The following is a 17,580-nucleotide window of genomic DNA, read 5'->3' as shown; positions in this document are numbered from 1 at the left end:
TTTGTGATTTATCTATCTTAATCTAGAATAGGTCTAATCTAGATCTAGCAAGAGTTACGCAAAAACTAGACTTAAGCAAACGAGTCGTAGAATCTAGATAATTCTATCTAGATCTAGATAATAATGAGTTTTTATACTAAACTATTTCAGACTTTCATTATTTTATATAAATCTTTGTTTGTTTAGTTATGGAATTGGCTAATTTAAGATAAAATTTAATTTAAAAGTTACTAGACTTAGATCTAGATCAAGATAGGGCTTTTGCGCATAAATCAAGTTGCATAAGGCAGAGGCGTAGCGACCATTCCCGGCGCCCATGACAAACTTTCGATTTTCACCCCCTCCCTTCAAACTTTCGATTTGCACCACCACTCAAACTTTCAATTTGCATCCCCCCACCCTCAAACTTTTGATTTCTACAATCCTCAAACTTTCGATTACTTTTTCCAACCCATTTTGGCGCCCCATAATGTCGGCGCCGGGGAACATATGCCCCCCTGCCCCCCCTCCCCCCCATCGCTACGCCTTTGAAATAAGGAGACTCAAAGTATTAAACTATACCATTAAAAACATCAGTGACGTCATGAGTCTAGATAGCTATGTAGTTAGAGCAGTGGCGTAGCGAGGTCGGGTGTCACCCGGTGCGGCACTTAATGGTGTCACCCCCCCCCCCCAGAGGCATAGAGACCCTTCCCAGGGACAAACTTTCAAATTTTCGATTTGCACCCCCCCCCCTCAAACTTTCGATTTGCACCCCCCCCCCTCAAACTTTCGATTTGCACCCCCCCCTCGAGTTTTTCTCTATATATTTTGCTATTTTTTGCCTTGGTGTCACCCCCCTAAATGGTGTCACCCGGTGCGGTCCGCACCCCCCGCCCCCCCCCCCCTCGCTACGCCCCTGAGTTAGAGTAATAGGCTTTTATGCGGGTGGCACGGGTTCTAGAGATATCACGTTATTGTTAAAAAAATCAATTTTTATTTTGTTTTTTAGATGTGAATGATAAAGTTGTCTATCTGAACTTGGCGGGATACAGGGCAGGTGAAGTAGAGTTCATCTGTTTCTTTGTCCTAAGCATATGAAGGGATAGTGTGGTCAGACCAATGCTGTTTTAAAAGATAAAACAACGTCTTTTTGAATGTGGGGTCTGGTTTTTTTATGACAATAAGTGACAGACGTGATGTTTTTATGAATGACCTCGAAACGCACAGTTATCTGAGGGATGATGGGTAGTCTAGTTTATTTTATAAGTTTTACTAAGAACGTAGCGCGAAAACGACTCTAACTTAAACCTTTTGTTTTACTTTAGTCTTTGACAATTTAAAATAATATAATGTCAGTGAAGAATTTTGAATATTCAAACTGCGTGAATATTGTTCAATAAATTAGGTGTGTCCAATATCGGTAATAATATCAACGATCCTGCACATTACCATAAGAAAGAGTAAATTTATTAACCAAAGGTATCACTGCCGTACTGAAAAGTAAATCTAAAATATATCTCTTTGCATATCAACATCAATTATGCTGCATCTTATAATCCAGTATAGAATTAGTCATTTACCTATTTAAAAATTGTTATTTTATTGTTTTGTAATTATAAATTTCAATTCCAAGAATTGGATTGTAAAACACCACAAACAGTAGTAAATGGTGAATGGAGATTTTGCAACCAAAGCACATGTCATTTGCATTGTGAAATTGGATTTGAACTGGAAGGGAGGGAAATTATCAGTTGCCAAGATGATGAAACGTGGTCATCTCCGGGTCAATGTGAAGGTAAATATAATTTTCTTTAATATGCTGCTTGAGGTTTTCTCCAGAGAACTACGAGTCTCATCTGTGCTGTGGTGTCAAATAGTAGATTACAGTCATTCGTATTTTACAGGTGTCAAATGTAGCACACCAAAAGTAGATAGCAGCCATTCGTATTTTACAGGTGTCAAATGTAGCACACCACCTAAAGTATATTACAGCCATTCGTTATTTACAGGTGTCAAATGTAGCACAACCCCTAAAGTATATTACAGCCATTCGTATTTTACAGGTGTCAAATGTAGCACACAACCTAAAGTAGATTACAGCCAATCGTATTTTACAGGTGTCAAATGTAGCACGCCTAAACTAGATTACAGCCAATCGTATTTTACAGGTGTCAAATGCAGTACACCGCCTAATGTAGACAACAGCAGGTGGGATGACTGCGAGATGTCTTATAAAAGTAACTGTACTTTGTTGTGTCACAAAGGATATCACGTTGAAGGAATTAAAACTATCACTTGTCAAGCAAATCGACAATGGACAACACCAGGAAATTGTGTTGGTAAAGACGACATTCATTTCCATCAATTAAAATAATAGTATTTTATGTGTTTGGTAAACACATTTAAATAATTTTATAATGCATATTAGTGATATGTTATTGTTTTCCAATTTCAAAACACACTGAAATAGAGATAGTTCTTACATTACAAATAATGCTATATCAATGTGAAGGTATGGGCCAGATGATATAAATTTTGTAAAATGTACTTAGTGTGTTTTTAAAATGATTCTAAATAATATAATTCACAAGAGTGTGTAAGTTACGATAGTTTTTTACATCATCATTTAAAAAATATTGTTTTAATGTATATCGACGAAAATTTAAAAGCATATTTGACACACCACCTAAAGTATAATACAGCCATTCGTATTTTACAGGTGTCAAATGTAGCACACCACCTAAAGTATATTACAGCCATTCGTATTTTACAGGTGTCAAATGTAGCACACCACCTAAAGTAGATTACAGCCAATCGTATTTTACAGGTGTCAAATGTAGCAGTGAACTCTACATCATTTGCCCCATAGACCGTCAGTTTTGAAAGCGAAACTTTTCTTTTTCTTTTTATATACCAGTATAAAATTAGCCAATCACCTATTTTTAAAAGCTGTTGTTTTTTTGTTTTGTAATTATAATTTGCAATTCCAAGAACTAGGTTGTAAAACACCTCCAACAGTAGTAAATGGTGTATGGGCGCTTTGCAACCAAAGCACATGTCACTTGAAATGTAGAAGAGGATATAAACTTGAAGGGAGTGAAATTATCAAATGCCAAGATAATGAAACGTGGACATTACCAGGTAGATGCATAGGTAAGTGCTATTTTCTTTAATACGCTATAACTTATAGCGATGTCGTGGCCATTCTGCGTCACGTCATTGATGTTTATTAGAGAACTCCACGTCTCTTATGTACTCCTTCTTTTTACATGATCCCAAGAGAACTCCACGTACTCTCTCTAATCCTACGTTTGTCATGATCCCCAGAGAACGTCTCTTATCTACTGCTCTCATTAATAGTTTCTCCACAGCCTATGTTCATATTACCCAAACTGCCTAAAAAGCTGTTACTGCGCTCTGCCAACTGACTCAACTGCCATACGTCATTTTAGCTTGATTTTTTTTAAAAATAGCTTTGTTTATTTTAAATATCTTATTTATTTGTAGCGTTACAAAAAGAGTCAATAACATAAGCGTTTAGTATGTTATTCGTCTCTAAGGAGGTCGGCGTGGTCGAGTCGGTAAAGCTCATGGTTGCTAAACCGAAAAGTCTCGAGTTCGAACCCTCGGGCAGATGAGGCTCGTTAGCTGGGGACAGCCACTCTTCTAGGAGAGACAACTCCAAAATTAAATAACTGCTGCCTTGTAGATTGTTCTTGGTTGGACAAAGGCTATGGAAGCAAATCCAAAAAGAAAAGCAGGCTGAAATCGGAGTCAATGGCCTCAATGGCGCATAACCAGTTAACACGTAACGCTTAATTGTGTTGGAGGCGTGGTCGAGTCGGTAAAAAGCTCATGGTTGATAAATTCGAACAAAGTCTCGAGTTCAAACCCACTGGCAGACAAATCTCGACCCCCCTTCAACGCTAATAATTAAGAACGAAGAAGAAGAAGCTTCGTCTCTATAATGATACAATGTTATTAGCGATTTTAAAATCCTCCTCTGTGAATAGTGTTATATTAATTTCGTGTTTTCAGTATCGGTAATACTAGCAATGATCTATTATTTTACTTTAATTACTTTAAGAAAGCGGAATAGGTACAAAAGGCATGACTTCCGGGTAAATCTCAAATATCTGTGTTAGCCTAAAATCATATATAATGCTGCATCGCATATTCCGTTATAGAAATAGGCAATTACACATAAAAATAAAAACTGTTCTTTGTTTTTTAACTCTAAAATTTGATTCGAAGAAACTAAATGTAAAACGCCACAAACATTAGAAAATGGAAAATGGAGGTTTTGCAACGGTACCACATGTCATTTGAAATGTAGAAGAGGATATAAAGTTGAAGGGAATGCAATTATAAAATGCCAAGATAATGAAGAGTGGTCACTACCAGGTAGATGCATAGGTAAATATTATTTCCTTTAGATACGCTCTATTTTGTAGCGAAGTCATGGCTATTCATAGACATACAATTACTGGGTAATTTAACAACATAACTAAATACAAAACAAGAATTGAAATATTCTGAAAACGTATCCTTTTTCATACAAAGTCTTGAAGTTTTGGTTGTGTAAAATAATAACTCTTTTTATTTCAATACACTATTATTTAAGATTAATAATAACAACTAATAAAACTTTGCATTTGTGGTTTACTAGTATGGCTTGAAATAAAAGGTTTCAATGAATAAAGAAAATATAATTAAAATGTAAAATAATGTATTTTAGTGAAAATAAAATGTTAAATTTGCTCACTAATTTCAATGTTACTGTCCTAGTTAATAGATCATAGTACCGTTAACATAAACTTCTATGCACTGCTAAGGATATCATGTTTCTTAACATACTCTTTCAATCGATAGATGCTATGGCTGAGAATGGGTGTATAGAAGGTTGGTTTGGACCCAGTTGTTATTACAGTAAGTATTGGCAACTAATTTCAATTAACCTTTACTGGTGATGAATTAAAACTTATGCACCATTCTAAACGAAATAAGGATATAACATTCAGTTTACAATTCTATAATACAATCTCGATATATATATATATATATATATATATATATATATATATTTATTTATTTATTTATTTATTTATTTATACACTAGCCGTCCCGGCCAGGCCCTGCTCTGGCCTCTGTGAAAAACCTACCTGTAAAGGACCATGACATGTGTGTTTTGTAATCAGCATATATCCGGCATTGCCCACCCTAACCACAACCAACCAAAACGAAAACAGACAAAAAAATAACCTCAAACATAACACAAACAAACACAACACAACACACAGAAAAACACAACTCAAACCAGGACGGCTAGTATTATATAAAATTGTATATCTTCTTGTAGTTTGGTGCAGGTGTCTATAAAAGAGCTTTCTGAAACCTATCTGTAAAAAACATGACATGTGTGTTTAGTAATCAGCATATACCCGGCATTGCCCACCCTAACCACAACCAACCAAAACCAAACCACAAATAAAGAAAGGAAACATAACATAAACGCAAACACTAATACAAATGAAAACACAAACACAAACCAAAACCCAACCACAAACACAAAACCAACCACAAACACAAATACAAACACAAACCCAAGAAAAAGAAAACACAAATGAAAGCGGAAAAGAAAGAACGAAAACGAACAAAGTCAAAACGCAAACACAACCACTAACGCAAACCCAACCTAAACACAAAGAAAACACAAACGAGAACATAAACGCAAAGTGTCCACAGTCTAGCCCGGGGCGCCAAACCGCACCATGCTTGGGCGCCTGCGGAATCGCCTGTTTCAGCTTAATAAACGACTATAATACCCCAACTTATTCATAGTGTTTTGCACTCACTTAAACGAACGTAGGTGCCAAACCGAACACGTGAATGCACGGGGCTCTGGGCGACAGAGGACGCCCGTATTTGATTCACTTAAAGACTATTGTAACCTTTCTTATCCATACTCTATCGTACTGTTTAAAGCGAAATTATGCACCATAGCGCTCGCAGTATAGCCCAGGGCGCCAAATTGAATCCTGGTTAAGCGCCGGCGGACACGCCTGTTTAAATTTAATGAACAATTATAGTACTCCAAACTTATCCTAAAAGGGGAAGAAATAAACATATAGGACATGTAGGACCTGGCTTATTAACTGTTATTGATTTTTTTTAAAAATTAGTAAACAGTAAGTTCAGTGTATAGAATAAACAAAAGGCATTATTAAAAATACTGTAGTGAATTTATTAGAAATCAGTCAATTGTGCTTAGTAGGGCAAGAAGAAAAATTCATATCTTATCAAATAGTTGTTATTATAGCATGAAAATTGGATGAACAATTAGGCCAAGCTTGATCTTTAAGTAGAAGATCTTAGTGCTAGTTAGGAGCAAGCTGATATTATGGAAATCTACTTTAAGTGGGTGTATTTGATTATATTTTTACAATATTTGCATGTTTGAAGTATTATTGTGTAATAACAACTTATTGATGTTAATTGTAATTTGTATCATTGTAAAGGGAATTGTCTGTGGTTTCAGAGGATAAGCTTGTTAAAATTTTAGGAGATCGCGTTACGTTTTTATACAGAGTTATTTGTGGTCGGTTAGCACAAAAGACGGGACAATTTTCACAAGCGAGAGCTAGATTTCGTCCTGAGAACAATGTGTCATCCGAGACGCTCGCAGGTGGGGTATATAAGCCGGCGGGTTAGCCTTAGAGAGGAGGGAGAAACGACGGTTCTAGCCAGTAATTTATGCAGCACACGTATTTGCGCTATAGTCTTGTTAGATGCGCGCTACACAGACAATTCCCGCTCAAGAAATATAGTCTAATAAATATTTGCAGAAGACGGCTTATTCTTCATCATTCTTGATCGTCTGTGACTGTGACTGAGAGTGGGAAATAAGTTTGAATAATGAAAATTATTTCCCAACACTTTCAGTATTAATTTTTTAACTCGTAAATTGTGACCATGAGCGCTTTAATAATCTAACACTTGAATCCATCGAGGTCTTGTTTTTTTATATTCCTTTGTAATCCACGACAAACAGTTTACAAACATATAAACATACAGAATTGAGCTTTATATATTATATATATATATATATATATATATATATATATATATATATATATATATATATATATATATAGGCCTACTAGGCATTCTGCCTAGCTTCGCTAAGTTTTACAAAAAACTTATGAAAGTTTTAATCATTAATTAATTGGAGTTTGGCTGTTATGTGGAGTGCTTTAGTTCCTAAGTTTAAACAGTCTGAGTATTTTCAAGTGATGAAAGCATTGGTGTTTTCGTAAACTTATAGCTCGCAAGGTAATTAGAACTGCAAAGGCTTCAATAATAGTATAAATCATATATTATATTTAATTTACTTTTACAATTAATTTTTATATTTCAGTAAAAATAAATAACTAAATGTTTAACGAAATATTTATTTAAACGAATGCTATACATTGTGGTTTTAATTTCTTCTATAAATAGTATATACATTATTTAAAAATGATTACTTTAATAAGTTACCTACCCTGTACATAGACCGAATGACGTATTCTTTGTTTACTTTTTCACAAACAATTGTTTATATAAGAAAATATCAAATCTGGACAAATCTAACGAACCTAAAGGTTTTTTTTCCGACGCGAATAAAGTGTTTTTGTTCTCTCTAGGGTTGGTCTACAACCTAACACAATATTAGGGGGATCGTTCATCAATTTACTTACATATCTCTCATATAAGGAGAATTTTACTCGCGGTCATCATTTAGCCCTTGATGAGGAGTTTTAGTCAAACCGAAAGTTTTTCCAGACGGCCTATAGAGGGGCATGCAAAAAATTAGTCAGATGTACAGAGGTGAATTACCCTAAAATTTGTGTTGAAAATAGCATGTTTTTCACATAAAATACATAGATTATATAGGGAAAAATAACTGCTCAGTTTTGACCACTTTACGAAGTTTTACCAGATATGCCGAGTATTTTATGAAACCCCTAGGCGTTCTTCTACCACCTCAAAAGATATCAAGGGTGGTCGTTCGACAGAATGTTTTTTCGTTAAATAGCGCAAATGAGGAGAATTTCACTCGCGGTCATCTTATAGCCCTCGTCGAGGGCTATGAGTCAAACCGACAGTTTTTCCATACGGCCTAGCCATTTATTTAAGTGCTTGCAAATAATTAGCCAGATGTGCAGACCATAAGTGCCCTAAAATCTGTTTTGAAATTACCCTCTGTTTTTCCATAAAATACAAATATTTCATAGGGAAATACAACTGGTCAGTTTTGACCCACTTGCAGATTTTTCCCGGATATGCCGAGTTTTTCTGACACCCTAAGGGGATCTCCTATTACCTCACAAAATATCAAGGGGGGTCGTTCGGCAAAATTTTTTTCTTAATATATTCAATATAAGGCGACGGTCAGTCGAGGTCAGTTTTGACCCCTTCCGTGAAATTTTCGGCCAACGGTCACCGGCACCGGCCCTCGTGTTCTATCGCCCCAAGGAGTCATCGTGATAAATTTGACGCGCCTGTGCCACCGGGAAGTTTGACCACTTTGCTTTATATAATATATATATATATATATATATATATATATATATATATATATATATATATATATATATATATATATATATATATATATATATATATATATATATATATATATATATATATATATATATATATATATGGGAGCCGGACGTTTTCCTGAAAGACACTTGCCCGAATGCCGTTCGAGCAATTGGCATTCGGGCATTTGTCGCATTCGGGCAAGTGTCCATTCGGGAAATCGATCTTCGGGCAAACGGCATTCGGGCAAGTTTCTTTTGGGCTTTTGCCAAGAGAGCCGGCCAAGCCCGAAGAACTTAATACTAAGATCGTACACTGGCCGGGACGTACTGGCCAAAGTCCGAAGCGCTTAAACTTGACAGCGTATTTTGTACATTGGCCGGCCAATGCGCGCACTGGCCGGGATGTCCTGGCCAGTGTTCTATCTAGACTAAGTTGTGATTGCGTTTTCATTATTCTGGGTGCGGTTTCATTGTGAGTAACGTATTGTTTAGCTCTTGTTTGTATAGCATTCTATCTGCAAGGAGACATGGATCAAAAGGGCCGTCAGACCATGAGACAGACATAGCAGATGGCTGCCAAAATAAATAATCCAAATCCTAATGGAAATTAAATCAATTAAATTTCATCAAGGAATCCTAAAAACGAAGCCTTGTTTGGATGCAAAGTAAAAGTGCTAATGAGCACTTCGAATCTACCAAGAGCGGCTCTCGATAAGTTAGCTATTGAGAAAGATCTTGAGAACATTGAACAAGAAATGGAGGTTGCCATAAATGCAACGACATCCTCAGCTAACACATCTCCTGCCGTGGCGCAACGTCCAGAACAGCGGAATAGCCAATGAAGCAGACATAGGGTAGGGAGGGAACAGTGCTCGCAGAATATGTCACAATAAACAAGAAACCATGGACAACAGGTCAGCAGCTCATACTACCTTGCAAACTCAAGGTGCTGAATGCTAACAAAATTTAAACATGCTGAAGTGAAAGATACTGGTAGCATCCGTATTCCAGATGTTAACAGAGGTCGCGGTGATCCGCAAAGCGTCATTGCAGTTGGCATGAGCGTCGAGGGCACAAGCTAGGAACGGACAATGATGTATTTAAAAAACTATAAGATAGAAGTGAGTTTTCAATTCTTCACGAAAAACTGCTCTCATTGTCACCCGTTGGCACTGAGGAAAATCACTACGAACCATCGCATCTTCACAATCACTGACCGGCGGCCAAGACTACATTTACTGAAATTGCACAACCAAGTGCACAACAAAGCGCTCCAAGTGTAAAAATAACAATGTAATTCCAAATAATAAACAATAAAGACTTAGTTTTTACGATTCTTACGGTATAAAAAACCAAAATCTGCTCATAATCTTCTAATTCGGACTTTGTCCCTAGCCAGATGATCTTCTAATTCGGACTGGCCGGCCAAAGGCCGAAATCAAGAGCCATTTCAGAATTTGGCCGGACCACCATGGCCAGTCCGCGGATTGGCCGGCCAAAGGCCGAAATGAAGTAAAGTTTCGGGCTTTGGCCGGTCGATGGGAGGCAATATTGGCCAATGCGCGCATTGGCCTGCCAATCCGCGCTTTGGCCGACTTCGGGCTTTGACCGTAACATATAACGTGGGGGGAGAGGGAGCAGGCCCACACGAAGAAAGTCGACAGCCGACAGAAAGAAAGGGAATTTAATATAAGACATATATAAATATATATATATATATATATATATATATATATATATATGTATATATATATATATATATATATATATATATATATATATATATATATATATATATATATATTCTTCTTAATAAACATATTCAAGTCATTAATCAACATTCATTGATTAAAACAGGAGATATTATGCTCTTGGCGAATGAAATATACCCACAACATTTACGCGACAACGGCAGTTGCTATTCAACAAATTTTGTACACATCAAGTTTAAGGCGGAGACCTATTTTATTTCTGTTAGAATAACTTTTTTTCAAACAGGTGGGTGGTGAAAATGATAGATTTATCTCTATGTGAAAACAACAAACTATGTAATAATTTTATATTCTGTATATTTTTCTGTAACTGTATCTTTTTGTATGTTTGTGTATGTGTATGTGCACAAGTACATGTACGTGTACATTTACGTTAACGTGTACGTGAACGTGGACGAAGATGTGGATGTGTGTGTAGCTGTATGTGTATGTGTTTCTGTATATGTATTTGTCTACAGCTATATCTAGAAGTATCTTGTGCTGTAGCTTTATGCGTAACTATAACTATAATTTAACTGTATCACTAATTTTTTCTCTGTATCTGTATCTATAACTATGTCAATATCTTTAAAATTAATATTTAATGTTTTCTTTTTTAGACAGTAATATTAGTGCAGCAACTCTTCATGCATTCCTCAATGGAAATGAGAACAAATGTCCTGAGTCAACGCATTTTAGGGTCGATTCATTTAATGTCGAGGTTCTTTGCAAAAGCAAATTAGTAGTAACTGAAATTAAAATTATATTTAATTCAAATGCTTCCATTTGCGAACTCCGAGTAAACGGCGGTTAGTATTTTGATAAGATAATTTATATTTAAGCTTTTGCCGTTAATACCTTCATATTCCGATACATTGCTTCTTCTAATAATTTAAAAAATTTACCATTTTCAATTAGGAAGAGATGTTATAAAAGAAGCAAATTTTGCCATCAGCTTTGACAACCACAGTAATAGCATAAATTACTTACATGAAAATATCGAGGAAAATTGTTTAATTATAAAAAAGCCTGGGAAGAAAATAAGTTTGGAATCAAAATTTGATTGGCCGCGTGAAGTCTATCAGATTGTAATACATACACAAGGTAAGAAAGTATATATTTTAAGAAATCAATACATATGATTATTTAAAATGAATATGTCTGTGTCTATGTCTATGTCTATGTCTATGTCTATGTCTATGTCTATGTCTATGTCTATGTCTATGTCTATGTCTATGTCTATGTCTATGTCTATGTCTATGTCTATGTCTATGTCTATGTCTATGTCTATGTCTATGTCTATGTCTATGTCTATGTCTATGTCTATGTCTATGTCTATGTCTATGTCTATGTCTATGTCTATGTCTATGTCTATGTCTATGTCTATGTCTATGTCTATGTCTATGTCTATGTCTATGTCTATGTTTATGTCTATGTCTATGTCTATGTCTATGTCTATGTCTATGTCTATGTCCATGTCCATGTCCATGTCCATGTCCATGTCCATGTCCATGTCCATGTCCATGTCCATGTCCATGTCCATGTCCATGTCCATGTCCATGTCCATGTCCATGTCCATGTCCATGTCCATGTCCATGTCCATGTCCATGTCCATGTCTATGTCTATGTCTATGTCTATGTCTATGTCTATGTCTATGTCTATGTCTATGTCTATGTTTATGTCTATGTCTATGTCTGTGTCTGTGTCTGTGTCTGTGTCTGTGTCTGTGTCTGTGTCTGTGTCTGTGTCTGTGTCTGTGTCTGTGTCTGTGTCTGTGTCTGTGTGTATGTGTATGTGTATGTGTATGTGTATGTGTATGTGTATGTGTATGTGTATGTGTATGTGTATGTGTATGTGTATGTGTATGTGTATGTGTATGTGTATGTGTATGTGTATGTGTATGTGTATGTGTATGTGTATGTGTATGTGTATGTGTATGTGTATGTGTATGTGTATGTGTATGTGTATGTGTATGTGTATGTGTATGTGTATGTGTATGTGTATGTGTATGTGTATGTGTATGTGTATGTGTATGTGTATGTGTATGTGTATGTGTATGTGTATGTGTATGTGTATGTGTATGTGTATGTGTATGTGTATGTGTATGTGTATGTGTATGTGTATGTGTATGTGTATGTGTATGTGTATGTGTATGTGTATGTGTATGTGTATGTGTGTGTGTGTGTGTGTGTGTGTGTGTGTGTGTATGTGTGTGTGTGTGTGTGTGTGTGTGTGTGTGTGTATGTGTATGTGTATGTGTATGTGTATGTGTATACGTATACGTATACGTATACGTATACGTATACACATACCTTTACGTATACCTTCTTGATATTTTCTAAAAATTTCGGATACATCTCTAAATAATAATTTTTATATGTTGTAGAAACTTCGAATACATCTCTGAATGACATTAATGTCGAAATGTTCAACGATGAAAACACACTTGTGTTTTCCAGAGTTTTAGATCACTTTGCATTTATACACGAATTCAATTTTTATAAACCTGATTTCATCATGAAAATCGTTTTAAGCACAAGCAATGTTTTATCAATGTGTGGAATTCAGGCATATGGTGGTAATTTTTTTCTCTTGGCTTTCACAGTTTTTAATTAATTAATTAATCGATTGATTTTTTTATATACGCTTAAATAACATTTTTTTTATATTTAAAGAAATGCATGTTTAAAAATACATTTTGTTTTCAGTTTGCTATTAAAACTTTATTTTTACATTTTTTCAATCATTTTTGTCTGATATGAGTATAAAAAAGAAAACGGTAACAAAAATGAAAAAGTACCGATTTAATATTTTAAAAAAATCAATGTTATTAATTGTGCAAATGCTGACAACTTCTTATAATTTCTAACAGCAGTCCATTGTTTTAAATTAGTTACACATTTGTAACAAAAAATTGGATTGGCTATATTGAAAAGCTATTATTTTAAAGAATTTTTTTTTAGTTTTTCGATATTTTTGTTCAGTTGCTACCCAAACTGTTGAATATATAGTTTAAATTTTACTGTTTCAAGTTAGTTGATATTGATAAGTTATGTATGTATAAAATTACCAATGTTAAATGTCATAATTAATTAACAATGTAAGTTCTTTATTATAGTGTAGGTGAAGCAGGTTTCATCTCTTTAAAAATCCATGGGATAAAAAAAAATATGTAAAGCTCAGTATTATGTCGGGATCCAACTTCAAAACTGCTAGGTTAGCAGCCGAGAGCTCAAACATTATACCACGCCAATTTCTGCATTGTCTATTGGGGAGGAATGCTGTAAACATGCAAAAATATGCATTTGACTTATCTTTAGAAAGCTATTGAATGACGATGTCAAATAATTGTGTTAAATACAAATTGCCTTACTGTCACGATAATAACTACATAAGATAATATAATATGTAGTGAGATGAATTTATTTATTGCAAACTAGTTAACTACAAACACTATCTAATTTTAGAATGTACGAAAAGAAGGTATGGCATACACTGTGACCACATATGTAGTATAACGTGTAGATACCAAGACTGTCAGTTTACCGGAGTTTGTAAAGAATGTATGCCTAACAGAGTCGGTGATTACTGCATGGATTGTAAGTTTCATGATAAACATTTTTTTTTACATTCTTGTATTCAGAGTACCGAGGATGTATTGAAATCTTTCAAAAATTCGAAAACAAGATCTTGATAAATCTCGAAGTTTCACACTTCGCTGAGTCGGAAAAACTAAGTTGTGTAATTTTGTCCGTATGCCTTTGTGTCTGTTATCTGTGGAAACGATAACTTGAATTCAGTTTCAGTTATGTTGATGAAATTAAATAAATAATCATAATATCGAATTTGTAGTTCCGTATCAAAGTTTTGATGAATTTGTCGGTAACCGAAAGTAGTACTTATATTACTTCCGTTTACCAAAATCAAATAACTTGAAAAGCTTTTAGGTTAGGTGGATAAAAAGTGACATAAGTATACATTGAATGCGTAAGTTTATTTCAACTTAAATCGGTTTTTTTAATAACAAGAAATCTTAACAGGAAATAAAATAACTTCATTACTTCCAACATTTTAGTGTTCTCCAATAACACAAAAGGTTGTTTACTCTGTTTCTGATTTTACAAATACCGAAAATTTAATAACGTATCAATAGACCAAATTTATACCTTTGTTTAAGATCTTATTCTCACTTAATACAGGCAAATTTTAGGTTATTTTTAAGCTCATACGTAGTACTTTAAGTCTTCTCCGGTTTTTTATCAAAGGTAACTAAGTTAACTTTATACAGTACTAATCCTCCACTCATTTGTTTTTTGTTCTCATTGTGTTAACTTTTTTTTCTATATTCGTTTCTATTCTGTTAATTTTTTTTTAAATAACCATATAATAATTTCATTTACACTATTGCACTGGAAGTTGTTTGTTGTTGAGAAATTGGAAATTGCGTACATTACTACTTCTGTTCAACAGAAATTAATCAAAATTTGACATATGGCAGAAAAATAGATATTTTACTTATGTTTGAAATTTCGTTTGTTTATCTGTAATAGAAGTAATGATATAGGCTTTTGAAAAACCAAAAGTAAAATAAGTTCCCCTTTCGGTTACCATAAAGCTGTAAAAAGTTAAAAAAGAACTACAAATGTGATATAATACTTATATATGAAATGTCGTCAACCTAGGTGTAACGTTACTCTAGTTATCGTGTTCACAAACACACACAGAGACATACGGACAGAATTGTAAAGCCCAGTTTTTTCCGAATCGATTACGCATACTACGCTGGAATTTTGTTAAATCTGCATTTTTTATTTTTGTCCGATTAAAATAAGTCCCTTGCGCTTCGTATATGATGAAGTACTGAGGTGAAAAACGATGAGAACTTTCTTAATTCCATGTGATTTGTGTGCACAATTACAATACTTCCTCTATACTCTGTGTACGAGAAAGTAAAAATGGACTTTGTAATTGTTTATATAAGTAAATTGACTTTTAACATTATTCATAAACATGCACCTTTGTATAAAGTAGTAGCTAATTATTGCCAGTGGTTACATTTACAAAAAAAGTATTTTTCGTGGAGCTTTAATATTGGTTGGATGAGAGTGAAATAATTTTCAATTAAAAAAAACAAACATAAAATTTGTTTAACATGTAGGCCCTATTATATTTGTGTAAGCTGGTAACAATGATGAACAGTAAAAATAAGGCAGCAGTGAGCTACACACAACTTTCTTGTATATTCTTTTATAATATTAGAGGTTAGGGTGGAATTTTAAGTTGAATAGGTCTATAGAAATTAAAAGTTTAAGGGAAGAAGAACCGATGTTTTTCAAGAAAAAAAAACAGAGGCGTATTTTTCCCAGGATATGCTAGTTCATGGTTATATGAAATAAAATATCAAATATTGAAGGATTTTTAGAAATTGAAAATTTACTATAATTTTCCAATAACCAGAATGATTCGTGTTCACAGGGAAATGGAAACAAAAACCCACTTTTGTTTACCAGAAATCACTGAGTTTACGTTGATTAATATCATAATAGTTTGTTTTTCTTGGCGACGCTGAATTAAGGTGTAATAATAATAATAATAATAGGACGATCATCATCTCAAATGTAGCGTATAACATAGTTTTCTTGGAAGTTGTGTTTGATTATCGGTTGCAAACTTTACTTAAGACATCTATTTTACGAATAAATTATGTCTTAGCCTTGTCTTTTAAACATGGGAATGCAATTGCACTTAATATTCGGTTTTCAAAAAAAAATATTTTTGTAGTATATATCTTTCATTTTAATGTAGTTTTTGTTTGTTTTAAAATTAGACAAAATATAACATATTTTATATATATATATATATATATATATATATATATATATATATATATATATATATATATATATATCTGTGTGTGTATGTGATTGTGTGTGTGTTAATAATATATTCTTCATTGCAGATGAAAATAAAAGGTTCTATTCATTTCCCGTAAACAAAACGGAAAATACTATTTTCGACCAACAGCAAAATTCTTCCATGTCGTTTAAAGAGAAAATATTAATTATCGTATTTGTATCAGTACTTTTGATCCTACTTTTTATTAATTACAGCAGAAGGTAATTTCATTTTTAAATTAATTCGTGAACATAAAAAATAATAATTGTTAATGAACTTCGACCGAAAAATTTGAAATGATAAAACAAAAATCTAAGAATTCTTCATTTCAAAGCTATTACAGATCAAGTAGAGGGAACCCTGCACGGGATTGATGAATCCGTTTTAAAACAATTGGAAGTAACTGATTTCATCTCGGCGTAGTTGTTTTTTCGTTATTTGCATGTGATAATACTGCTAAAAAGTTATATTCTTTTAATAGACAATAGTATGATATATAAATAAATGTAACAACATTGGTTCTGCTTTAATGTTCAATAATATACATTATTTTCGTTTAGTGTGCGTTATATTTTTTTTAATCTATACATTTTCTTTTGTTGAGTTTGTTACCATCATACTTAAGGAATTATTTATTTAGCGCTTTCTGAAAGAGTTATATTTTACTTATTGTATATATAGGTGTATTATCATAGTTGATAACCATCTTGTTTATCATATAGCAATGTTCAAAGCATGTCGAAACAAGACGTTAATAATATTGTAAAAATACCTCGAAAACAGGTGAAAATTTTCTACCAAATGTCACATGTTCGGAGCATGGTTTAAGTCTGTAGGTCGTCTCTGAGTCCACCCGGCTGAGTACTTGACTCAAGTTAAGGAAAGACTAGGCATAGTGCTGACCTTACTATCACTTGATAAACTGAAGTTACAGAAGCTGGTGAGATCTACCTCATCAGTCTCAAAGAAGGCCAGGTTTCAGCAAGGAATTTTTTTTTATTACTTCAACTCTATAAAACTAACTCTCTCCTCGCTCCCACAAACTAGTGCAGGAAAAATAAACTGTTAAACCTTTTAATGTGAGTTGGTTACTATCTTGGCATTATTTATTTAGAACGGTTATAGGTTGTATTGAATTCCGAACTAGATCTACCTCGATAGAATTTTTATCATAGCAAGCTTTTAGAAACATTCTCGAATGTTACAATGACTTATTCATTGTAGTGACTGATAAACAAGAAATGCAACTATATTTATCAACCGGACTCTGTTTTTGTTAGCTCTCCTCAGTTAAGCCTACGTAAGCCCAGCAGCACTTGATTCTCCGAAAGCGTTACATAGAGACGACAAACTGGCTTACTAA

The 17,580-nt window shown here is 33.9% G+C and overlaps 1 long non-coding RNA gene across 1 annotated transcript; it reads left to right on the top strand.

Moving 5' to 3' along the window:
- The first annotated feature begins 10,950 nt into the window (after positions 1-10,950).
- On the top strand, positions 10,951-16,431 carry LOC131950110 (uncharacterized). The gene is made up of 5 exons (XR_009388283.1): positions 10,951-11,130; positions 11,240-11,425; positions 12,709-12,900; positions 13,790-13,921; positions 16,282-16,431. It is a non-coding gene; the product is annotated as an uncharacterized LOC131950110 (long non-coding RNA).
- Positions 16,432-17,580: the final 1,149 nt, after the last annotated feature.

This window comes from Physella acuta, unplaced genomic scaffold, assembly GCF_028476545.2.
Source record: "Physella acuta isolate Inbredline_101_S28 unplaced genomic scaffold, ASM2847654v3 ptg000738l, whole genome shotgun sequence".
In the NCBI taxonomy this organism is placed as follows: Eukaryota; Metazoa; Mollusca; class Gastropoda; family Physidae; genus Physella; species Physella acuta.
Note: the sequence above shows the minus strand (reverse complement) of the source record. Positions and strands in the feature narration are given on the sequence as shown.